Source organism: Artemia sp. Qi Xiang Cuo, chromosome 17, assembly GCF_049724085.1.
Source record: "Artemia sp. Qi Xiang Cuo chromosome 17, ASM4972408v1, whole genome shotgun sequence".
Lineage (NCBI taxonomy): Eukaryota > Metazoa > Arthropoda > Branchiopoda > Anostraca > Artemiidae > Artemia > Artemia sp. Qi Xiang Cuo.
The window spans coordinates 7,877,151-7,894,368 of NC_142810.1; the positions used below are offsets into that span (position 1 = coordinate 7,877,151).

The 17,218-nt window shown below is 34.5% G+C and overlaps 1 protein-coding gene across 1 annotated transcript in view; it reads left to right on the forward strand.

Moving 5' to 3' along the window:
- Positions 1-1,355: 1,355 nt before the first annotated feature.
- The window catches only part of Arl4 (ADP ribosylation factor-like 4), an 83,661-nt gene continuing 67,798 nt past the window's right edge, over positions 1,356-17,218 (forward strand). Inside the window, exon 1 of the mRNA XM_089103154.1 lies at positions 1,356-1,460. The gene's annotated coding sequence lies outside the window, so the exon portion shown is untranslated. The remainder of the gene's footprint in view (positions 1,461-17,218) is intronic.

Consider the following 17,218-nt stretch of genomic DNA (forward strand, 5'->3'; position numbering starts at 1 on the left):
AAATAAACTTGTAAATTTGGTTAATTATTGGTGGCCATGTCACATGGCCGCCAATAATTTTGGTATAAATTAATTTTGCTTAAATTAATACTAATTTTGTATTAATACAATAAAATTTGTATTAATACAAATGATACTATTTAGTTTAATACAATAAAACTAATTTTGGTACTTGTTAAGAATCCGGTAAACACGCGAGAAGTGAAGTTTTGTTAATGCTAATGAAATAAAATATAATAGTTTATGAACAAATTTGGGCTATAAATTTGCAAATTAGGGGGGGGGGGTAAAGCATAGCATATATTAAATACGTAACCTAACCTAGGTACCTTTTTTTTCCCCTTCAACCCCAAAAAACTAAAGTTTAAATCTTTGTCACGGAATGTCCAATACCTCACAAGGCAACGAATTCCTGTTTTTCATAAAACATCTTTGAGATTTCGATGCGGTCTTTCTCGCGTGTTTACCGGATTCTTGACAAGTACCCTAATTTTATGAGGTAATTCGAATTCTGAAAATCTAGTATTTATTTGGAGGGCGTCTTTTGATTTAATGCAGCATACCAAGGGCGGATCCAGGATTTTTTTCGGGGGGGCGATGTTACTAATTTTTTACTCAGTTTTCGATTTTTCGGGGGGGGGTTTACTAATTTCTTACTCAGTTTTCGACTAATTTTACTTATTCTTACCTAGGTTTTACTAATTTTCGACTTATTTTCGACTCGGTCAGGAATTTGGGGGGGGGGGGTTCAAACCGGGTACCCCCCCCCCCCCTGGATACGGCCTTGCAGCATACCCCGCAAAATTCCTTGAAAGTTTCAAGTTAATACCATCAGCTGTTCCTGAGATATTGTAAAGGATCTTGTTTTTCTTTATAAGGCATTTATTTAAATAATTGCCTATTTGCACTAGTTACGGCCCTGTCCCAAGGGCCTGTCGGGGGTCATTTTATCTTAAAAGTCAGATTGAAACGTATAGCTATTTGGACATAATGGCCATCTCAAAATTTGAATACAGTCAGAAAAAAATCCTAATAAAGTCCGAAAATCCTATATCCTCAATAATTTTGCCCAAGTCGAAAAATCTTGAATTTCGGATAAATCCTGCGAAGTGGAAGTGCTGAAAGCACACGGCAATAAAACGCTACGCTAAATTATTGTTTTTGGGAAATATGCCCATTCTGATGCAGGACCCCCCCCCCCCCTCCCCTAGAACTCATAGCCCCCTTTGTAGTTCTGCTCATTTTTGAAACCTTTTCACTTATTTTCAATGATTACAGCGCGAGGCGCTTGCGCATCTTGGTCGGAATCATCGGCAAACTGTTTTCGAAATAAGTTCAGTTTCAAGTTGTACATTGGAGAGTAAAGACCAATTACGGATTTTTGCTAAAGGGATTTTAAAAATTGTAAAAGAAAGAATTGTGTATTGGATTTTACTAGTGCTGTTAGCAGTAAAATTCTGGTGATATTATCATTTTTGTTTTTCTTCTTTATTATAGGCTATTAAATATTATTTACATTGTTTTATTTTATATTCATCAATAATTAATTTGGGAAAGGTTTATATTAACGGACTATTCAGGTAGCTAAGAAATAAAGGTAAATATTTACCAAATCATATTATTGAGTTAGGAATAAAGTGAATACACAATTCGATGCCTTTTTTTATGCTGATTACGAATATACTAATCATTTCTGTCGGAAATGAATTGCAGCCCCCATCCCCATATGTGCAAATATATATCCTAAATTGACATATATAGGGGGGACTAAAATTCATTTCCGATACAAATGATTGTTATATTCGAAATCAGCATAAAAAAAGGCGTGGAATGGTATATTCACTTTATTTGAAACTCAAGATTTGGTAAATATTTACCGAAATAAACTCCTCTATAGTCAGAATTGCATCCTGAATCCAAATTTAACATGCATTTGCGTTGGGATAAATTTCGTGGCCCTATAATTTAGCTAGGATGAAAGTGAAAACATCATTTGATGCCTTTTTTATGCTCTTTCACAATTCAATAATTGCCTCTGTCGCAAATTGAGCTCTTAAAGGAGCCCCGAAGCTATTTCATTTTTGTAACGACACAAAGAAGTTATAACCTAACCTGCAAAATGCTTGATTTTTAATTCAAACCGTTTTCTACCGTTTCAAGTTTTTCAACTGCCGCCGACAAAAATAGCACTGAATTTTGCGATTTAAAACTTTGCCGTCGACAATTCAGAGTATATATTTGCACATTGGGGGGGGGGGGCAAAAGCTCATGGTAAATTTGCAGTGGGTCATATAATATAACTAGGATGAACGTGAAAATTTAATTTGATGCTTTTTTTATGCTCTTTCATAATTCATATAAAATACCTTCGGCGCCCCTTTAAGGGCTCAAGGTGCAATTTGCGACAGAAGCGATTATTGATTTATGAAAAAGCATAAAAAAGGCATCAAATGATGTTTTCGCTTTCATCCTAGCTAAATTATAGGGTCACCTAGAAATTTACCTGCGTTGGAAATGAACTTTACCCCCACTCAGTGGCGTCGTTTGGGAGGGGCAGGGGGGCAGTTGCCCCTCCAATAATTAGGAGAAAAATTATCACATAGCTCATGCCCCTTGGCTCTCCAGATGTACCTTTTTTGCCCCCCCCCCCAAAAAAAATAAATTATGGAGCTACGCTCCTGCCCCACCCCTATATATACCAATTCAGGGTACATATTTGCACGGGGGGGGGGGGGGGAAGTTCAAACTTACCTCTATAGTCAGAATTGCATCCGGAATCAAAATTTACCATTCATAGCCATCAGAAACGAACTTTATGAACAATAATCAAGTTGTAGCCTATGGACACTGCCCGGGATGGGGTGCACCGCACTAGCTTACCCTAGGAAAGGCAATAAATTGCTACACTTTGAGATATAGGCCGCATTGTATTTACCCTCTTTGTCCTCAGGTGTAGGCTATTTAAAATCAAGTCATTTTCATTTTAATGAAGACCGTGCAATAAATTTACAGTAGGACAGAAACCACATAGAGAAACAGTATATACAATCCAAGGCCGTATCCAGATAGGGTTACGGGGTTAGAACCCCCTTCCCCACGGAATTTTGTCCGACTCGAAAATACATATAAGAAAAACTTTTGGCGCGTTTTGAAGTTTTTTAACCCCTCCCCCGAACAAAAACTTGGATACGCCTTTAATGCCATCTGATTTTCCATTCAAAGTTCTTTCTAAATAAAATAACAACTACCCTGGCAAATGGGTCCCAGTCCCTTTGGGGCCATAAATTACCCTAGACTGTATGCAAAAGTTTGCTGAATTTGTTGGTTTGTATTATTTCATTAATTTTTATTATTTTATTGTATTATTTTATTATTATTTCATTAATTATTTCATTAATATTATTAGCTATTTTCCATTAATAGATGGCTCATATTGCCGATTAGAAACAAATAAACCAACAAACTATTGTTCTAGCTTAGGGGTATGTCTCGGCATTGGGGAGGGGGAGTCCTTATTGGAGCCAATTTTCCCATATCAAGTGAAAATGACAGTGAAAACTGAAAAATGATCTATATATTCCCATAAAGGCAAAGATATATTAAAGAAAACAGACCTGTTTCTCTGGATACTTGGATTATGCAGGCTTATCTTAGTTTTGATAAGATTTTTTTTTGCAAAAATTAAATTTCAGCTGGGGGACAAACTGTGGTCTGGGGAGAGAGCAAACTTGGGTTTGGAGGGGGCAGTTGCCCCCTATTCATCATACATCATACCTATTCATTGGAAATCCGAGGAGAACCCACTCCCTTTCAATTTTTAAAAGTAAGACATAGTTTGGATGTTTAGTTTAAAAAAAATTGTTTTGTCAAATTTCAAGCTCTGGACCGTAGTGGAAATTTAGGCACTTACGCGAGAATTACTTCCAGGGGGGCAAGACAAATTGATAAAAGTAGCAGCAATGACATATTTAATGGTTTTTCTTTGGGGGGGGGGGGTAAATTAAAGGGGTCGCGGGGACAAGGACAAGGTCTGTCTGGAAACCTGACTGTCAAGATTCCCCTTGAGAGGGTGATGTCTATCCACAGAAAAGGTATTAATAACCCTTATATTGCCCCTAAGAACCTATTGTATACAATTTGTAGATGTTTCTAAACCCCCTCCTCCTGGTCTTGCTACGGATTATCCTCCATTTACGGGACATTGTTGTTGCTTTAGGTCGTATTTTGTCCTTGGGACCCAATCCTGCGGAAACTCTTGTCCTTCTCGCCTTCAAGTTGTGTATGTGTGAACTATGTTTACACCAGGTTTGAAATTGATTCACCTGATCATTCTGTCCGTTGAAATCAAATTGTAGCTGTTGTAATCGCTATTTCAAAACTTGTTGCTATTAACCGTAATATGCTTAACCCTTTCACTTTCCATCAAGTTGTATACCTTATTATAATAGACTATAACCTTTGTCAATCATGAGGTACTTTTGGAATTGGTGTGGAAGAATTTCGAAAAGTACTTAATATGTAAATTTGCTTGCATTGGAAAAATATGTTTCACGCTGGTAGAATTTCTCCTTCAAACTGGACATTCTGGTTTTAGAATGCGTTTTTGACTTCTAGGAACCGGAGATACAGTAAGACAAAACGTGGACACATTTTTAAAAAAAAAAAAAATTGGTCACTTTTTTCAAAACCATTCTGAACCACTACTACTTATCTCAAGCACGGCCATACCCAGGGGGGGGGTTCACCCCCCCCCTCGAAATGTTTGTCTGACTTGTAAAAACGTAACGAAAATCGATATAAAAATGTTTTTGCGTTTTTTGTTTTTGTGTACTCCCCCCCCCCCCAAAAAAAAAAAAATCTTTGAGTAAACCCCTTCCCCCCGAAAAATATCTTGGGTACGGCCTTGGTCTCAAGCATTGGGGTACTAAATTCCAGACAGAATCACTACCCAGTTCAATCTCAGCGTCTCTTTGAACGCACTTGTAAACTATGTTTGTGTACAATTTTCAAAAAACGCACGCATTGATCAAAGTTAAGCATGCTTTAACTTTGAGAATAACGTAAAATCCTTATACTCTGATACTGACTATGGATATGTTTGACAATCCTTGTTAAACAAATCAGTTGAGTAAAGTCTATTTTTTTTTAAGTCAATAGACCTTAATACAGATACATTTCAGTTTCTTCGTTTTTAGTTGCATCAATTGAAGGGTGGGGGCTCAGCCCTCTCAGATTTCCCCAATAAATTTGGAAAAATTCTTTTTGGGGGGTATTATTGTTGAAAATACCCTTTATTGATATTCTTATTGGGAAAACCCAGATACAAAAAGAACATTTACCCCCCCCCCCCTAATTTTTGTGATTTGACGCTGCTTATATGATACTCAGTTTAAAGTCTTTTTCACTTACCGTATTTAAGCTTGGCCAAGGGATGTTGGGGTTAGGACTCAGTGGGGTCCTCAGTTTGGGTTAGGATCTTGGGGCTGGTACCTAGATGACAAGCTAAATTCACGTCTCACTCCAGGAAACTGCTGGCTAGTGTAGAGGCAACACCTTTCAGATGTAGAAGGATGGTTTGGAGAGTTTCAGACTTTTGCTTGAAGTTCTTGGTCTTTTCGGGGTTACCCATGTTGAGCAGCATGCGGTTTCCATGTAACTCGACCCCCATTCAACTCAACCCCAATTCAGTTCAAGCTCTCTACAGGTTAAATTGAATTGAATTGTACATGGGTCGTCATGGAATGGAAGTGGAGGAGGTTATATGCACACCGGCAGCATCCATATACAAAGGGAAGAGGGCTTCTTGCCCCAGCCCCTAGGAAACCCTAAATTTTCCGAGTTTCTTTGCCCTTTTTGTTCAAATTTTCATTTTTTTTTATTAGGCCTATAGCGAACCCCTGACAAAGTCCTTTTATTATATTATTAATAAATGCTATATTTTCATGATATTATTTATTATATTATTATTTATTTTATTTATATATCAATATTATTATTATTATACTATCACTAATAAAATTTTTATATAATTAATAAATGCCCCGGACAAACAACCTGCATACGTGCTTGTCAGACACTGAGCAAACTATGAGGATAAAACCATACAGGTCCTAATGTCCCTAGACCCTGAAGTGTATGTTGACAAACAACCTGCATACGTGCTTGTCAGACACTGAGCAAACTATGAGAATAAAACCATACAGGTCCTAATGTCCCTAGACCCTGAAGTGTATGTTGACAAACAACCTGCATACGTGCTTGTCAGACACTGAGCAAACTATGAGGATAAAACCATACAGGTCCTAATGTCCCTAGACCCTGAAGTGTATGTTGTTAGGAGTAGAATGGCCTTATTGACTCCCACGAGGACAATACCCCTTCGAATCCCGATCCGGACACTTTTTTTTTAAACTCCCACGCGAACCACGTGGTTTATGGTTTTCTTCCTTCATGGTCAAGTTATTTGCTGTTGTTTGTCCAGGCGTAATGACACTGGGGGTGATTTACATAATCGATGGGGGACCTATTGGTTCACGAAGGGGGAATTAAGAAACAAACATGGCTTCATTGTTGTTTGGCTAGCCTAACCTGAAAAATTTTTTTACATAATCGCTAGGGGAAATTATTGGTCCACGAAGGGGGAATTAAGAAACAAACATGACTTCATTGTTGTTTGGCTAGCCTAACCTGAAAAATTGTTTTACTGAATCGCTAGGGGAAATTATTGATTCACGAAGGGGGGATTATGAAACAGTGTGCTCATAAAGTCCCTAGGGAGAAAGATTGCGTAATCGCTCAATGACCTCCTTTTCCGAGATCAATATATGTGTTGTTTCTATGTGTAATAACTCCGAGACGAAGGTTGCACATGCGCATTGAATTCTAACGGAAACAATGTTATTGATCTAGGACTCAAGGGAGAAGTGAATTTCCGAGAACTTGATTGCGTAATCAATTGGGAATTTTATTGATCCGATAACGGGAAACAGTTAGATCATGTGTTTCCTTCTCAGCCAATCAGCGAGTCGGTTACATCCCCCTTCTCAGCCAATCAGAGGGCTTGTTACATATTAGCGGCGGAGGGAATATAAGGAATGGTTTTTTTGCTAGAGTTTTATTAGTCTGTGAATAGAATTAAAAGGAGTGAGAAGAACAGTTTGACTTTACTCATTTGGATATATATTTGTGTGTTGATGACGACGAGTGGAATGTTTACTCTATTAGAAGTTGATAGTGGAGTTTACGATAATAATAAAAGAGCACCACACATTGCGGTGGAAATCACGAAAGGTTCACGGCTTTGTCTGGAATGGGATGCAGTATATGCAAGATATGTGATATCCTTGAGCAAATTTAAAATAGAGGATCAGTTATGTTTCGCCGCTAAAGTTGATATAGCACATGTGAATAGACCTCAATGTGCTTTAAGGGCATTGGTGAAACATATTGAAGACAATAAACAGTATTGCTAATTGTACATGCTCTATATTATTGTTGTTGTTGTAATTATTCAATAAAATTGTTTCGAAATCGAAAATGTTTTCTTTCTTTTCTGGTTAGGCTATAGGGCTAACGAATCAGGGTCAGTCTAGAGTCAGCAGTCTGAGTGAAAGGATTGAAGAATGAATAGATTTGATAAAGAGAGATTTAGATCAACGCTATTGTTTACAGGAAAATATTTGATTTTGGATGATGATTGTCTCGAGATATCTCTTAATCGCAGGATATTCTCTGGTCGGGAACCACTTGACAATATAATGAGGAGTGATTCTCCCCATTGGACTATTGTATGAAACTTAAAATGTGACTCAAATGCTTATAGTCAATTTATTGATATATTAATTGGAACAAAGCAGAATCATATTGTGGATATACTTTTGAAAATATTGCCAATGGATTCAATGTAGATGGCTCAACCCTCCTTCGAAAGAGGTAACGTCACAGAGTTACTCCTCTCTCCCCATTTCCCTCTACCTTGAATTTATGGAGCGAGGAGGATCAGTTTCGTTTTAGCTGTGAGTGAGTTGACATCGGAAACCGAAAAATGTTCTATATATGTCCATTGTGCATGTACACTCTTGGCAGTTGGACTCAATGTGAGAATTGTAAAATTATTGATGACTATTGTGATGGCCTTTGAGGGTCTGGGGGGCCGGGTGGGAGCCCTGAGAACCTTTGGGGGCCCGGGGGGTTCCTTCTGGATTGGGGTATGGGGATTGGAACCCTTTGGATCGGGGTGGGGGGATTGGGGCCCTTTGGGGTTGGGGTAGGGGACCTCACAACACTGTTCAAATGGAACTTGTGTATTATAACGACCAAACTTAAAACCTCTTCTAAAATCATCTTTTAAATCATCTTTTAAAATGTCTCTAACGGTTTCGCCGAAATAATTCCATAAGCTGTCTAAAATCGTTTCGCCCAAATAATCCCCTAAAAGTAATTTCAGCGTGTTCCTTTTGTTTGGCATCTCTGTGCTTTCAAATTTCAAATTTCTAGGAAACCCTTTCCTACGTTAATCTCTTCATCTCATAAATTTTCCAAAAGCTTCCACTTCAGTTTTAAGTTCACCATGACATAAAAAATTTAAAGTTCAGTTGTAAATTTTTCCATAGAAGATAGGAAAAGTTATGCTATGATTGTGATTATTTTCCATGAAGATAAAAAGTTTCACTTTAATTCTAAATTTTCTTAAATTCCTTTCCGACTTGTCTCATAGAGATGAAAAAAATTTAAAGTTATCTTCCAAATTTTTAATAGAAGATTGGAAAAGTTATTCTTTGATCGTGAATATTCAAGTTCTCTTCTGAATTTTACCAAAGAACACAATTCAATTCTAATTTTTCCGGAGAAAATAAAAAGCTTCCACATCAGTTTAAGTTCACCAAGACATAAAAAATTTAAAGTTCAGTTCTAAATTTTTCCATAGAAGATAGTAAAAGTTATACTATGGTTGTGATTATTTTCCATGAAGATAAAAAGTTTCATTATAATTCTAAATTTTCTTAAATTCAATTCCAACCTTTCTCAAAGAGATGAAAAAATTTAATCTTCTGAATTTTACGAACGAACGCAATTCAATTCTAATTTCTCCAGAGAAAATAAAAAGCTTCCACTTCAGTTTTAATTTCACCAAGGCATAAAAAATTTAAAGTTCTATTGAAAATTTTTCCGTAGAATATAGGAAAAGTTATATTATGATTGTGATTATTTTCCATGAAGATAAAAAGTTTCACTTTTAATTCTAAATTTTCTTAAATTCAGTTCCGACTTTTCACATAGAGATGAAAAAAATTTAAAGTTCTGTTCCAAATTTTTCATAGAAGATTGGAAAAGTTATACTTTGATCGTGAATATTCAAGTTCTCTTCTGAATTTTACCAAAGAACACAATTCAATTCTAATTTCTCCAAAGAAAATAAAAAGCTTCCACTTCAGTTTTAAGTTCGCCATGACATAAAAAATTTAAAGTTCAGTTCTAAATTTTTCCATAGAAGATAGGAAAAGTTATACTATGATTGTGATTATTTTCCATGAAGATAAAAATTTTCACTTTAATTCTAAATTTTCTTAAAGTCAGTTCCGACTTTTCACATAGAGATGAAAAAAATTGAAAGTTCTGTTCAAAATTTTTCATAGAAGATTGGAAAAGTTATACTTTGATCGTGAATATTCAAGTTCTCTTCTGAATTTTACCAAAGAACACAATTCAATTCTCATTTCTCCAGAGAAAATAAAAAGCTTCCACTTCAATTTTAAGTTCGCCATGACATAAAAAATTTAAAGTTCAGTTCTAAATTTTTCCATAGAAGATAGGAAAAGTTTTACTATGATTGTGATTATTTCCTATGAAGATTAAAAGTTTCACTTCAATTTTAAATTTTCTCAAAGAAGTGAAGAAAAGTTCTACTTCGATTCTGAATTTTCTCAATGAAAATGAAATAAGTTATTGATCATTTCTATTTTCTAAAAATATTATAAAATTTCACACTTCAATTCAGATTTTTCTCAAAGAGATGAAAAAATTTAAAATACTGTTCTAAATTTTCCATAGAAGAAAGAAAAGTTCAAGTTCTCTTCTGAATTTTACCAAAGAACACAATTCAATTCTAATTTCTCCAGAGAAAATAAAAAGCTTCCACATCAGTTTAAGTTCACCATGACATAAAAAATTTAAATTTCAGTTCTAAATTTTTCCATAGAAGATAAGAAAAGTTATACTATGATTTTGATTATTTTCCATGAAGATAAAAAGTTTAATTTTAATTCTAAATTTTCTTAAATTCAATTCTGACCTTTCTCAAAGAGATGAAAAAATTTAAAGTTCTGCTCGAAATATTTTCCAGGAAAAAGAAAAGTTGAACTTCGATTCTGAATTTTCTCAATGAAAAAAGTTATTGATCAATTCTATTTGCCTAAAATAATATAAAATTTTCACTTCAATTCAGATTTTTCTCAAAGAGATGACAAAATTCAAAATATTGTTCCAAATTTTTCATAGAAGATAGAAAAAGTTATACTTTGATTGTGAATATTCTTCATGAAGATATGGAGCTCCACTTTATTTCTAAGTTTTCTCGAAAAAGTGCAAAATGTACAAGTTCTCTTCTGAATTTTCTTAGAGAGGATAAAAAAAGTTAGCTCATTTCTGAAATTTACCAATGAAAATAAAAAAACTTCCATTTCAGTTAATAATTTCTCAAAGACATAAAAATTTAAAGTTCAATTCTAAATTTTTTCTATAGAAGATAGGAATGGCTATACTATGATTGTGATTATTTACCATGAAGATAAAAGTTTCACTCTATTTCTAATTTTTCTTAAATTCAGTTCATTCATCTAACCACCAAAAACACTAGGTTAGGTTATGTAATAAATAATTATTAATAAATAATTATAAAAATTTCTCCATTTTTAAGTTCGGCTAGGTTAGTCTAACTTATACTGTGGGCGCATGATAAGATAACATAACATAACATAAAAAATGTACATATAATAAATCAGGATAGGTTAGACTAGATTAAGTTAGGTTAGGATAGGTTAGCCTACGTACGCGTGCTTAGGTTAGGTGAGAGACAGGCAAAAAGTTAGGTGTATGATTAGGTTAGGTTAGATTAAGTTAGGTTAGGTTGTTAGGTTAGGCTAGGTTAGCCTACGTACGCGCGCGTACGTAGGCTAACCTAGCCTAACCTAACTTAACCTAACTTAATCTAACCTAACCTAATCATACACCTAACTTTTTGCCTGTCTCTCACCTAACCTAAGCACGCGTACGTAGGCTAACCTATCCTAACTTAACCTGACCTAACTTAATCTAGTCTAACCTAACCTGATTTATTCTTTTTACAATGTTTAAGTTAGGTTAGGTTAGCTTATCATGAGTGCTCATGATAAGTTAACCTAACCTAGCCTAACTTAAACATGGAGAAATGTTTCTAATTATTTATTAACATTTATTTATTACCTAACCTAACCTATTGTTTTTGGTGGTTAGATGAATGAACTGAATTTAAGAAAAATTAGAAATAGAGTGAAACTTTTTATCTTCATGGTAAATAATCACAATCATAGTATAGCCATTCCTATCTTCTATGGAAAAAATTTAGAATTGAACTTTAAATTTTTATGTCTTTGAGAAATTATTAACTAAAATGGAAGCTTTTTCATTTTCATTGGTAAATTTCAGAATTGAGCTAACTTTTTTTCTCCTCTCTAAGAAAATTCAGAAGAGAACTTGTACATTTTGCACTTCTTCGAGAAAACTTAGAAATAAAGTGGAGCTCCATATCTTCATGAAGAATAATCACAATAAATTACTAATTTTTCTGTATTCTATTAAAAATTTGGAACAATATTTTAAATTTTGACATCTCTTTGATAAAAATCTAAATTGAAGTAGAAAATTTTATATTATGTTAGTCACCTATACTTGATCAATAACTTATTTCATTGAGAAAATTCAGAATCGAAGTTCAACTTTTCTTTTCCGGGAAAATATTTGGAGCAGAACTTTAAATTTTTTCATCTATTTGAGAAATGTCAGAATTGAATTTAAGGAAATTTAGAATTAAAACTAAACTTTTTATCTTCGTGGAAAATAATCAAAATCATAGTATAACTTTTCTTATCTTCTATGGAAAAATTTAGAACTAAACTTTAATTTTTTTGTGTCATGGTGAACTTAGACTGACGTGGAAGCTTTTATTTTCTCTGGAGAAATTAGAATTGAATTATGTTCTTTGGTAAAATTAAGAAGAGAACTTGAACTTTTCTATCTTCTATGGAAAATTTGGAACAGTGTTTAAAATTTTTTCATCTCTTTGAGAAAAATCTGAATTGAAGTGTGAAATTTTATAATATTTTTAGAAAATAGAAATGATCAATAACTTATTTCATTTTCATTGATAAAATTCAGAATCGAAGTTGAACTTTTCTTCACTTCTTTGAGAAAATTTAAAATTGAAGTGAAACTTTTAATCTTCATAGGAAATAATCACAATCATAGTATAACTTTTCCTATCTTCTATGGAAAAATTTAGAACTGAACTTTAAATTTTTGATGTCATGGCGAACTTAAAACTGAAGTGGAAGCTTTTTATTTTCTTTGGAGAAATTAGAATTGAATTGTGTTCTTTGGTAAAATTCAGAAGAGAACTTGAATATTCACGATCAAAGTATAACTTTTCCAATCTTCTATGAAAAATTTGGAACAGAACTTAAAATTTTTTTTCATCTCTATGTGAAAAGTCGGAACTGAATTTAAGAAAATTTAGAATTAAAGTGAAACTTTTTATCTTCATGGAAAATAATCACAATCATAGTATAACTTTTCCTATCTTCTATGGAAAAATTTAGAACTGAACTTTAAATTTTTTATGTCATGGCGAACTTAAAACTGAAGTGGAAGCTTTTTATTTTCTTTGGAGAAATTAGAATTGAATTGTGTTCTTTGGTAAAATTCAGAAGAGAACTTGAATATTCACGATCAAAGTATAACTTTTCCAATCTTCTATGAAAAATTTGGAACATAACTTTAAATTTTTTTCATCTCTATGTGAAAAGTCGGAACTGAATTTAAGAAAATTTAGAATTAAAAGTGAAACTTTTTATCTTCATGGAAAATAATCACAATCATAGTATAACTTTTCCTATCTTCTACGGAAAAATTTACAATAGAACTTTAAATTTTTTATGTCTTGGTGAACTTAAAACTGAAGTGGAAGCTTTTTATTTTCTCTGGAGAAATTAGAATTGAATTGTGTTCGTTGGTAAAATTCAGAAGATTAAATTTTTTAATCTCTTTGAGAAAGGTCGGAATTGAATTTAAGAAAATTTAGAATTATGAAGAAATTTTTTATCTTCATGGAAAATAATCACAACCATAGTATAACTTTTACTATCTTCTATGGAAAAATTTAGAACTGAACTTTAAATTTTTTATGTCTTGGTGAACTTAAAGTGATGTGGAAGCTTTTTATTTTCTCCGGAAAAATTAGAATTGAATTGTGTTCTTTGGTAAAATTCAGAAGAGAACTTGAATATTCACGATCAAAGTATAACTATTCAAATCTTCTATGAAAAATTTGGAACAGAACTATAAATTTGTTTCATCTTTATGTGACAAGACGGAACTGAATTTAAGAAAATTTAGAATTAAAGTGAAACTTTTTATCTTCATGAAAAATAATCACATTCATAGTATAACTTTTCCTATCTTCTATGGAAAAATTTAGAACTGAACTAAATTTTTTATGTCATGGCGAACTTAAAACTGAAGTGGAAGCTTTAGGAAAATTTATGAGATGAAGAGATTAACGTAGGAAAGGGTTTCCTAGAAATTTGAAAGCACAGAGATGCCAAACAAAAGGAACACGCTGAAATTACTTTTAGGGGATTATTTGGGCGAAACGGTTTTAGACAGCTTATGGAATTATTTCGGCGAAACCGTTAGAGACATTTTAAAAGATGATTTAAAAGATAATTTTAGAAGAGGTTTTGAGTGTGGTCGTTATAATACACAAGTTCCATTTGAACAGTGTTGTGAGGTCCCCTACCCCAACCCCACAGGGCTCCAATCCCCCTACCCCGATCCAAAGGGTTCCAATACCCAAACCCCAATCCAGAAGGAACCCTCCCTGCCCTCAAAGGTTGCCAGGGCGCCCACCCCGCCCCCCAGACCCTCAAAGGCCATCACAATAGTCATCAATAATTTTACAATTCTCACATTGAGTCCAACTGCCAAGAGTGTACAAGCACAATGGACATATATAGAACAGTTTTTGGTTTCCGATGTCAACTCGCTCACAGCTAAAACGAAACTGATCCTCCTCGCTCTATAAATTCAAGGTAGGGGAACATGGGGAGAGGAGTAACTCTGTAACGTTACCTCTTTCGCAGGAGGGGTGAACCATCTACATTGAATCCATTGGCAATGTTTTCAAAAGTATATCCACAATATGATTCTGCCTTGTTCCAATTAATATATCAATAAATTGACTAAGCATTTGAATCACATTTTAAAAGTTTCATACAATAGTCCAATGGGGGAGAATCACTCCTCATTATATTGTCAAGTGTTCCCTGACAAGAGAATATCCTGCGTTTAAGAGATAACTTAAGAAAATCATCATCCAAAATCAAATGTTTTTCCATAAACACTAGATTTGATCTAATTCTCTCTTTCTCAAATTTATTCATTTTTCAAACCTTTCACTCCGACTGTTGACTCTAGACTGACCCCGATTCGTTAGCCCCATAGCCTAACAAGAAAAGAAAGAAAACATTTTCGATTTCGAAACAATTTTATTGAATAATTACAACAACATCAATAATACAGAGCATGTACAATTAGCGATACTGTTTATTGTCTTCAATATGTTTCACCAATGCACTTAAAGCACATTGAAGTCTATTCACATGTGCTATATCAACTTTTGCGGCGAAACATAACTGATCCTCTATTTTAAATTTGCTCAAGGATATCACATATCTTGCATATACTGCATCCCATTCCAGACAAAGCCGTGAACCTTTCGTAATTTCTACTGCAATGTTTGGTTCTCTTTTATTATTATCGTAAACTCCACTATCAACTTCTAATAGGGTAAACATTCCACTCGTCGTCATCAACACACAAATATATATCCAAATGAGTAAAGTCAAACTGTTCTTCTCACTCCTTTGAATTCTATTCACAGACTAATAAAACTCTAGCAAAAAAACCATTCCTTATATTCCCTCCGCCGCTAATATGTAACAAGCCCTCTGATTGGCTGAGAAGGGGGATGTAACCGACTCGCTGATTGGCTGAGAAGGAAATACATGATCTAACTGTTTCCCGTTATCGGATCAATAAAATTCCCAATCGATTACGCAATCAAGTTCCCGGAAATTCACTTCCCCCTCGAGTCCTAGATCAATAACATTGTTCCCGTTAGAATTCAATGCGCATGTGCAACCTTCGTCCCCGAGTTATTACACATAGAAACAACAAATAAATCGATCTCTGAAAAAGAGGTCATTGAGCGATTACGTAATCTTTCTCCCTAGGGACTCTATGACCATATTGTTTCATAATTCCCCCCTTCGTGAATCAATAATTTCCCCTAGCGATTATGTAAATCAATTTCTCAGGTTAGGCTAGTCAAAACAACAATGAAGCCATGTTTGTTTCTTAATTCCCTCTTCGTGAATCAATAATTTCACCTAGCGATTATTTAAATCAATTTCTCAGGTTAGGCTAGCCAAACAACAATGAAGTCATGTTTGTTTCTTAATCCCCCCTTCGTGAACCAATAATTCCCCCATAGATTATGTAAATCACCCCACAGTGTCATTACACCTGGACAAACAACAGCAAATAAATCGACCTTGAAGGAAGAAAACCATAAACCACGTGGTCCTCGTGGGAGTTTAAAAAAAAAGTGTCCGGATTGGGATTCGAAGGGGTATTGTCCTCGTGGGAGTTAATAAGGCCATTCTACTGTTAGGGATGTGGACACTTAGGCTCCTTCTTAAAATTGACTGTTACAGCAAGCGTCATAAGCAATAAAAATGATGGCGCCAAGAACAAAATGTCCTATGTTCAACGCCAAGGCTTCATCTTGTGCCATAATGGTCTGCTCTATTGTAGTGTCGCTTGTATTGACAAATACCATATTCATAATTTGTATTGTTATGTGACAATATAGCGAGATTTATGTTTCCAGCGACATTCAATTCATGATGCGGTTTTGTATATGACTTGAGTGATTTAGCTTTGAAAAAGCGACAATTCTATTGAAGGGTTTGCACCGTAATGGACCGAAAAACCATGATTTTTTAAAGATTTTGGGACACGTTCTTCTCTGAATACTGACTAATGACAACCTTGCACCTAGGTACTTATTTAGGAATTGCTTTTGAGGGGGGGGGGTCCCAAAACAACAATAAAGGCAAATTATATGAAAATTACTGCAGAGTAGGAAACTACTTTAAAAAATTATGATAATTCAGGGGAGGTGTCTAGATCCCGGCCCCTGTGCTACCCGACCTGCCTGTCCCTACCCATTTTCAAAATATATTTATGTATATATAAATTGGCATTTAGAAATTGGATTTAATGTATTGCTCATAAAATCTGGTGATGCAGTAAAAACAAAATGCAATTTGCTATGAGATTTTCTGTCGGTAGGGGGGGGGGGGAGGTGGATTGAAGACCAATAGTTATAAATTTTCATAATTGTAAATAGTTTTCCTGCTGTTGCATAGAATTACCTGTGTAATTCAGTTTACTGTCAAAATCATATGCTGGAATTTATTTGAGGGGTGGGGGCTGAAGTTTAAAAAATTAAAATGGGTCCGGGTAGGCTATATAGGAATTACAGCATAAGTTGCATTTCAGGGAAGAAGCTCCAACCGGAAAGCCTCTCTCCCTTCGCTCGTATCTGAGGCAATTAACCCGTATCTAGAATAGACACTACAAACAAGCTAACCATCATCGGCGAACGAGGTCAGTGGAGGGCTATTCGGTAGTTTCTACGCTTCTCTTGCTGAATGGTAAAAAGAGTGTTTAAATCTGTAGAATTCGACCGTATTTTTAACATATTTAGCTACTAACTGCTTTGATTTTGAACAGGCCTCGTAATAGGTGAGCTTCTGAATTCAGTTTCACTTACTTGAAAAGCTTACAACCTTTCCAAGATACCTGAATTTTAAAAGTGAATTTTTGAAAAGTGAAATGA